The sequence below is a fragment of the Pan paniscus genome, chromosome X (assembly GCF_029289425.2).
Source record: "Pan paniscus chromosome X, NHGRI_mPanPan1-v2.0_pri, whole genome shotgun sequence".
NCBI lineage: Eukaryota > Metazoa > Chordata > Mammalia > Primates > Hominidae > Pan > Pan paniscus.
Window position 1 is genome coordinate 50,017,557 of NC_073272.2, and position 9,467 is coordinate 50,027,023.

Consider the following 9,467-nt stretch of genomic DNA (forward strand, 5'->3'; position numbering starts at 1 on the left):
CACTGAGAGATCCTTAATTACTAACCCCAGAGATGCGCTATGACTGACCCCACAGATCCCACCATCATTCACTTATTCCAGACCCCCATCAGCATCTAAAGACCTCCCACCTCTGACCTCACAAACCCCTATCACTGACCCCCCGCCAGACCCCATAACTCACTACACAGACCCTATCACTGGCCCCACAGTCCCCTGGTCTTAACTCGAGCTGCCATAACAGAATGCCACAGACTAGGCTTAAACCACCGAAGTTCATTTTCTCACAGTTCTGGAGTCCAAGATCAAGGTGTCAGCAGGTTTGACTTCTCCTGAGGCCCCTGTCTGTAGCTTGCAGGTGGCCACCTTGTCAGTGTCCTCACATGGTCTCTATGAACTAGCGTCCCTGTCCCTGGTGTCTCTCTGTGTGTCCAAATTTCCTTTTTTTTTTTTTTTTTTTTTTTTTTGAGACAGGGCCTCACTCTGTGTCAGGCTGGAGTGCAGTGGTATGATCATGGTTCACTGCAGCCTCTACCTCCCCGGCTCCAGCGATCCTCCTGCCTCAGCCTCCTAAGTAGCTGGGACTACAGGTGTGCACTACCACACATGGCTATATTTATTTTTTTTATAGCAATAGACTCTCACTATGTTGCCCAGGCTGGTCTCAAACACCTGGGCTCAAGTGATCCTCCCACCTCAACCTTCCAAGTAACTGGGACAACAGGCACATGCCATTATACCTAATTTTTGTTTTGTTTTTTTTTTTTTTTGAGACGGAGTTTCACTCTTGTTGCCCAGGCTGGAGTGCAATGGCACGATCTTGGCTCACCGCAACCTCTGCCTCCTGGGTTAAAGCAATTCTCCTGCCTCAGCCTCCCGGGTAGGTGGGATCACAGGCATGTGCCACCATGCTCAGCTAATTTTGTATTTTTAGTAGAGACGGGGTTTCTCCATGTTGGTCAAGCTGGTCGCGAACTCCCGACCTCGGGTGATCTACCTGCCTCTGCCTCCCAAAGTGCCAGGATTACAGGTGTGAACCACCATGTCCGGCAGTATTTTTTCAATTTTTTGTAGAGATGGGGTCTCACTATGTTGCCCAAGCTGATCTCAAACTCCTAGGCTCAAGTGGTCCTCCCACCTCAGCCTCCCAAGTAGCTGAGACTACAGGTGTGAACTACCATGCCTAGCCCAAATTTCCTTTTATGAGGACACCATTTGACCAGCCTGGGCAACATGGTGAAACCCCATCTCTACAAAAAAAATTTTGAAAATTAGCTGGGCATCATGCGGCCACGGTGGGAGGATCATCTGAGCTAGGGAGGTGTAGGCTGCAGTGAGCCATGATCACGGTGAAAGCCTGTCTTAAAAAAAAAAAAGGAGGTGGGGGGTGGGCACCAGTCAGGCACGGTGGCTCATGCCTATAATCCCAGGCTGACACAAGTGGATCGCCTGAGGTCAGGAGTTTGAGACCAGCCTGGCCAACATGGTAAAACCCCATCTCTACTAAAAATACAAAAATTAGCCGTGCATGGTGGCACATGCCTGTAATCCCAGCTACTTGGGAGGCTGAGGCAGGAGAATCACTTGAACCTGGGAAGTTGAGGTGGCAGTGAGCCAACATCATGGCACTACTGCACTCCAGTCTGGGCAACAGAGTGAGACTCTGTCCCAAAAAAAAAAGTGGGGGGCACCATTTGTATTGGATTAGGCCCACTCTATGAGTCCCATTTTAACTTAACCACCCTTTTAAAGTCCCTATCTCCAAATATAGTCACATTCTGTGGTATTGGGGGTTAGGGCTTTAACATATGAATTTGGGGAGGACACAGTTCAGTCTATAACATTCTGCTCTCTCTGGCCTCCCAGAATTCATGTCCTTGCATGCAAAATACCTTCACCCCCATCCCAGCAGCCCAAAACTCTCTTGTTTTTTTGGAGACAGGGTCTTGCTCTGTGGCCCAGGCTGGAGTGCAACGGCACGATCTCAGGTCACTGCAACCACAGGGTTTCACTATGTTGGCCTGGCTGGTCTTGAACTCCTGGCCTCAGATGATCCACCCACCTCAGCCTCCCAAAGTGTTGGGATTATAGGCATAATTCACTGTGCCATAAGCCACTCTGAAAGCTCTTAATCAAGTCTAGCATTAACTTTCAGTCCCAAGTCTTACCTAAATATCATCCAAATCAAGTGTAAATGAGACTGGAGGTATGATTCATCCTGATGCAAAAATTCTTCTCTAGCTGTGAACCCGTGAAACCAGATAAATCATCTGCTTCCAAAATTCAGTGGTAGGACAAGCATAAGCTAGATAGATATTTCCATTCCAAAAAGGAGAAATCAGAAAGAAGAAAGGGATCACAGTCCAGGCGTGGTGACTCACGCATGTAATCCCAGCATTTTGGGAGGCTGAGATGGGAGGGTCACTTGAGCCCAGGTATTTGAGACCACCCTGGGCTACATGGTGAAACCCCGTCTCTACAAAAAACTAAAAAATTAGCCAGGTATGGTGGTACATGCCTATAGTCCCAGCTCCTCGGGAGGCTGAGGTGGGAGGATTGATTAAGCCCAGGAGGTCGAGGCAGCAGTGAGCCCTCTTCTCACCAGTGCACCCCAGACTGGGCGACAGAGCAAGACCCTGTCTCAGGAGAAAAAACAGGGATCACAGGTTCCGAATAAGTTTGAAACCGAATAGGGCAAATTCTATTACATTTTTAAGGCTTGAGAATAATCCTGTTTGGCTCTATGTTCTGTCCTCTGGGCCCACCAGATTGGGGGCCCCACTTTCCTGGTTCACTGGAGAGGCGGTGTCTCTCCCTGAGCCCTGGGTGGCAGCCTGGCCCACTGAAACAGAGGAGGCCTCTTTGCCCTCTGGAACTGAGGAGGAGACAGCCCCACCTTTGGGATCATTCTCCCTTTTTCTTGAAGTATAATGCATGTTCACAACCAGAAAGCTCTGTTGTCGTGTCCTGTTGAATCCCAGAAGTCCTACAGTCTTCTTTCATTTTGTCCCATCTCTGTCCTCTTTAGTCCCAGCTGGCCGTGTTTCTGCTGGTATTACCCATCTGTATTCCTGGCTTCTGCCAAGATGGCTGATTAGGTCAGTGAGTCACACCCATGATCTCTTTGTGGCATGATTGTTTAGCCACACCCTTTGTCTTCTCACCAGAACACATTCTCAGCTTTTGCAGTGTTGGATAGGCTGAGAACTTTTTTATCTTCACATTCGAGTTCCCTTCTGCCTGACAATTTCTTTTGCAATTTCTCTCTTTCCTCTTGCATTCTACTAGAAGCAGCAAGGAGAAAAAGGCCACATAATATGCTGCTTAGAAATCTCCTTAGCTAAATCTCCCAAGTTCGCCTCTCACAAGTTCTACCTTCCACAAAACACTAGAATACAATTAACCAAGTTCTTTGCCTTCCCTCCGTTTTCCAATAACATATTCCTCATTTCCTTCTGAGGCCTCACCAGAAGCACTTTCAACATCCATATTTCTACCAGTAGCCTTCAAGATAATTGTCTTAGTCATTTGGACTGCTCTGACAAAATACTATAAACTGGGTAGCTTATAGGCAACTGAAATTTATTTCTCACAGTTCTGGGGTCTGGGAAGTCCAAAATCAAGGTGTTGGCAAATTCAGTGTCTAGTGAGGGCCTGCTTCCTCACAGATGGCTCCTTCCCTCTGTACCCTCATATGGTGGGAGGGTAGAACTCCGGTCCCTTCATCCCTTATAAGGGAATGACCTAAGGGAATGACCTAATCACCTCCCAAAGGCCCCACCTCCTAATATCATTACACTGGGGATTAGGTTTCAACATAGGAATTGGAGGTTGGGGGGACACAAATATTAAGATCATAGCAGCAACATAGGCTTTTTCTAACATGCACCTCAAAACTCTTTCAGCCTCTACCCATTACCCAGTTCCAAAGCTACTTCCATGTTTTAGGTATTTATTATGGCAGTACCCCACTTCCCAGGACCAAATTCTGTGTCAGTTTTCTAAAACTGCCATAACAAAATGCCACATACCTGGTGGCTTAAACAACAGAAATTTATTTCCTCAGAGTTCTGGAGGCGGAAAATCCAAGTTCAAGGTGTCAACCAGTTTAGTGTCCCCTGAGGCTTGTAGATGGTCACCTTCTCGCCGTGTCCTCACAGTCTTCCCTCTGCCTGCGCATGTCGGTGTCCTAATCTCTTCTTATAGGGACACCAGCCAGAGTGGATTGGGACCCGCCTTCACCAACTTCATTTTAACTTAATCACCTCTTGAAAGGCCCTATTTTCAAATACAGTCACATTCTGAAGTATTGGGGGTTAGGGCTTCAGCATGAATTTTGGGGAGATACCATTCAGTCAGTAATATCGCTCTGTGCTCACCCCACTCACTCCCCAATACTTAGCCTCACAGATCTTCCATCATTCACCCCACAGACCCCCATCACATGCCCTGATTACTCAGCCCACAGATTCCCCTGCATTGCTGCCACATGGACCCCCCCAACACCCACCCTATAGACTTCCCATCACAAACCCTAAAGATCCCCCATCACTCACCCCACAGGCCCTATCGTGAACCCTACATATTCACGTCATTCACCTCACAGAGCCACATTACTCATCCAACAGACTCCACCCCTGGATCATTCAGCTTATTGGCCCCTAATCACTTCACTCACTCTACAGACTCACTCATCACTGACTCTACAGAGCTCTAATCACTCATCCCATTGACACCCCATTACTAACCCCACAGGTGCCTCCCACTCATCTCACAGGCCCTCCATCTCTCACACCACAAAGCCCCCTCACCTTACGAGCTAGCACATCAGCACCCCTACAGACCCCCAGTCATTCCCCCACCCCACAGATGCCTCCGTCACCCCATAGATCCTCATCAGTCATCTACAGATCCCCCATTCCTCAAAGACCTCCTTCACTCCCCCTACAGACTTGCCCCACAGCCCCCATCATTAATCCCACAGAATCCTGCCACTCGCCACTCAATACCCCATTCACTCCACAGGCTCCTCATGACCCTACAGACCCCGTCACTACCCCACAGATCCCTATTACTCAGTTTATTGTCCCCTGATCATACCTTCCAGAGAGGCCCCATCGCTAACCCCACAGACCCTAATCCTCCCCTGTGTTAGTCGGCTCTGGCTTCCGTAACAAAATGCCACAGACCAGGTGGCTTAAACAACAAACAGTTTCTCACACTTTGGGAGGTTGGACAGTCCAAGTGCAAGGTGCCATCAGGGTTGGTGTCTGGTGGGGTTTCTCTCCTTGGCTTGCAGATGGCTACCTTCTTGCTGTGTCCTCACGTGGCCCTTTCTCTGTGCATTCATGCCCAGTGTCCCTCTTCTTATAAGGATACCAGTTCTACTGAATTAGGGCCCCACCCTTATAATCTCATTTAACCTTAATTACCTCCTTAAAGGCTCTATTTCAGATATAGTGACATTACGTTGAAATATTGGGGGCTGGTTCCCCTGATATTAGGGCTTCAACATATGAATTTGGGGAGGAGGACATCATTCAGTTCATAACACTCCCCATCACTCACCCCACAGATGCCACAGCTCTCACCTTACAGAGCCCCCAACACTCCTACCACATATATTCCATCACTCAGCCTCTTGGCTTCTGATAAGCCACCCCACAGATCCTCCATCACTCTTCCCACATACCCCATCAACTCCTAAGATACCCATCACTCTCCCTACCAACACACATTCATTCGTTTCACAGATTGCCCATTATTGACCCCACAGAAACCCCGTAACTCACCACACAGACCTCAACCCCATCACTCACCCCCACAGGCCCCTATCACCCCCAAAATCTTCACTCTGAAGATCCCATAACTCACCCCAGAAGCCCCTCATCAGTCACCCTAACAACCCCTATCACTGACCCCACAGACCCACCACTCATCCTACAGATGCCCCTTTACTAACCCTATAAGCATCCCATAACTCACCTTGCAGAAGCCATCACTCAACCCACAGAGTCCATCTCTCATCCCACAGACCCCTTATCACTCACACCACCATCCCATCTCTCAACTCACGGTCCTCCACCATCCACCATATACACCCCATCACTCACCCACAGATGCCATCATTCACCCCTCAGACCCCCATGACTTACCTCATAGTGCACCTATCATGTACCCACAGACTCCCATCCACCCCAGGGATCCTCCGTCACTCTCCACAGACCTGCTATCATTCACCCAACAGACACCCCTCACTTACTCTACAGACCCCCATCACTCATCCTGCTGTCTATCATTACCTTATAGACCCTCCATCATAAAACAATTGGGTACTTGAGAAGTTTTGAAGAGATGGAAAAGAATAAATAATAAAACCACAGATACCTGTAGACTGGCTTCAAGTGACCTCTGTAAGGCCGGGCGCAGTGGCTCACTCCTGTAATCCCAACACTTTGGGAGGCTGAGGCGGGCAGATCACCTGAGGGTTGGGAGTTCGAGACCAGCCTGGCCAACATGGTGAAACCCCTTCTGCACTAAAAATACAAAAAAATTAGCCAGGTGTGGTGCCAGGCACCTGTAATCCCAGCTACTTGGGAGGCTGGGGCAGGAGAATCACTCGAACCCGGGAGGCAGAGGTTGCAGTGAGCTGAGACTGCACCATTGCACTCAAGCCTGGGCAACAAGAACAAAACTCCGTCTCAAAAAAAGAAATATCAAGTGACCTGTGGACTTCAGTTCAAATCCTGGCTCTGCTTAGGCCTACAGTATATAGCTTTGGAGAAATGCCTCACTATTAAGGTCAAAGCCCTGCATGATCTCACTCCATTCTCACCTCGTCTGCTGTCACTCACCTATCATTCACTCTACTTAAAGGCATGCTGACTTCCTTGCTTTTTCTCAAACACAACAGGCATAGCCCCAAGTTCCATCCATTGCACTGCCTACTCTCTGTGACACTACCCCCTTTGACCTTGAGCTTGTTTCTCCCTGGCTTTCAGTACTCTAATCTGTAGAAGGCTTAGAGTAATAACACCTACCTGCTATGGTTCAAATGTTTCTCCCCTCCAAAACTCATGTTGAAACTAAATCTCTATTTTAACAGTATTAAGGAGGTGGGAAATCTGACTACGGTATTTGAGAGATGGGACCTTGAGCGGTAATTAGGATTAGATTAGATGAGGTCATAAGGGTGGGGCATTAGTGGTTTTCTAAGAGGAGAAACAGATCTGAGCTAGCAAGGTCACCACCCTTACCATGTGATGCCCTGCTCTGCCTCGCCACTCCACAGAGAGGCCCCACCAGCAGAAGGCCCTCACCAGATGTGACTCCTTGACCATGGACTTCCCAGCCTCCAGAACTGTAAGAAATAAATTTCTTTTCTTTCTTTTTTTTTTGTGGGGGGGGGGGGTGTTGTTGTTGTTGTTGTTTTTAGAGACAGGGTCTCACTCTGTCACCCAGACTAGAGTGTAGTGGCATGATCACAGCTCACTGCAGCCTCAAACTTCTGAGCATAAGCAATCCTCCTGCCTCAGCCTCCTAAGTAGCTAGGACTACAGGCATACTGCCACGCTCAGCTAATTTTTAAATTTTTTTGTAGAGACAGGGTCTTGCTATGTTGCTGAGGCTGTTTTGAACTGGCCTCAAAGCAATCCTCCCACCTCAGCCTCTCAAATTTCTTTATAAATTACCCAGTCTTGGGTATTTGATTATAGCAACAGAAAAATGGACTAAGATACTACCTCATAGGGTTTTTATGCAGATTATAAGAATTAATTTATGTAGACTGCCTAGCATATACTTTATATTTGTTGAATGGAAGAATGAATAAACAAAAAAGAAAGTTCTCCCCAGGACTATGGCAAGGACCTCCTTTTTGATCTCCTTGCTTCCAGTATCTTTCCATCCAAAGCTCTCCCCAGGACCAAGACAGAGGCATCTGACCACATCATACCCCTGTCTAAACCTTTGCCCCAGTGTCCTTAGGATCGATTCCAAACTCCAGGCTAATGGTTTGCACATCCCACCCTATGATAAATGAAAAGCAGGCTCTTACTCCTTGTTTCCATCAGAAAATCCAGCAGTGCTATAAGTGATTTTGACTCTAAACACATGGGGCAAGAGAGACATGCCAATAATCCTTTTCTGGCTTTCAGAGAAAATCCCCATTATTTATACCTTCTAAAAATAGAGATATCTATTTAATATTAATACCAAGGCAACATGTTGTCTTAAAAGACACCAAAATAGAATTGCAGACTTACCTAAAAAGTTAACCTTGAGGGTTGCATCCATATGACACGGACACAATAGTTGGAGTGCTAGTATCTTACAAGACTCCTTTGTTGGAAATAACATTTGTTTTTGTTTTTTGTTTACTTTTTTTTTTTGAGACGGAGTCTCGCTCTGTTGCCCAGGTTGGAGTGCAGGCTGGAGTGCAGTGGCGGCTCACTGCAAGCTCCACCTCCCAGGTTCACACCATTCTCCTGCCTCAGCCTCCCGAGTAGCTGGGACTACAGGCGCCCGCCACCACGCCTGGCTAATTATTTTGTATTTTTGGTAGAGACGGGGTTTCACCGTGTTAGCCAGGATGGTCTCCATCTCCTGACCTCGTGATCCGCCCGCCTCGGCCTCCCAAAGTGCTGGGATTACAGGCGTGAGCCACTGTGCCCGGCCAGAAATAACATTTGTAAGTGCAGCCTGTATTTTGTCCAAACCGCACGGATGTTGTGCAATTAAGTGGGAAGACTGCCTTTTTGCATTTTGCCACGTATAAAGTTTCTCAGAAGAGTCTAAGATATATTCAATAATTCAGCCAATATCTAGTAGACATACACCATTTAAGAACAGGACCAACCTTAACATGTTATGAATATTAGGTAAGACAAAAGCAAAGTTTTGTGGGCTTTTTTTTTTTTTTTAATCAGGTTCTCACTCTGTCACCCAGGCTGGAGTGTAGTGGCGTGATCACAACTCCATTGCAGCCTGGACCTCCCAGGCTCAAGTAATCCTCCCACCTCAGCCTCCCGAATAGCTAGGAGCACAGGTGCGCACCATCAGACCCAGCTAATTTTTTTTTTTTTAATTTTGTAGGGACAGGGTCTTCCTATGTTGCCCAGGCTGGTCTCAAACTCCCCGGCTCAAGCGATCCTCCCACTTCGGCCTCCCAAAGTGCTGGGATTACAAGTGTGAGCCACTGTGCCTGACTCAGTTTATTTTTTAAAATTTTTCTTCATTTATTCTTGGCTTCTTCCATTCATTGTTTTGATCACTAACTATGTGCTCAGCACATTGCTGAGCCTTTTGCATGCTCTGCTGGGCATTCCCCATTTGCTCTTCCGGATCCATTATCCACCCTGCTCTGGGACCCCAGAAAGCTGATCTTTTATAGATGGTATCATTTGGGCCCCATCGATTGGTTCGTAGTTGAGCCTGGCCACTTCTCTTTCAATTGGTCCCTGGCAGTCAGTACCAACATTTTAGTCAGG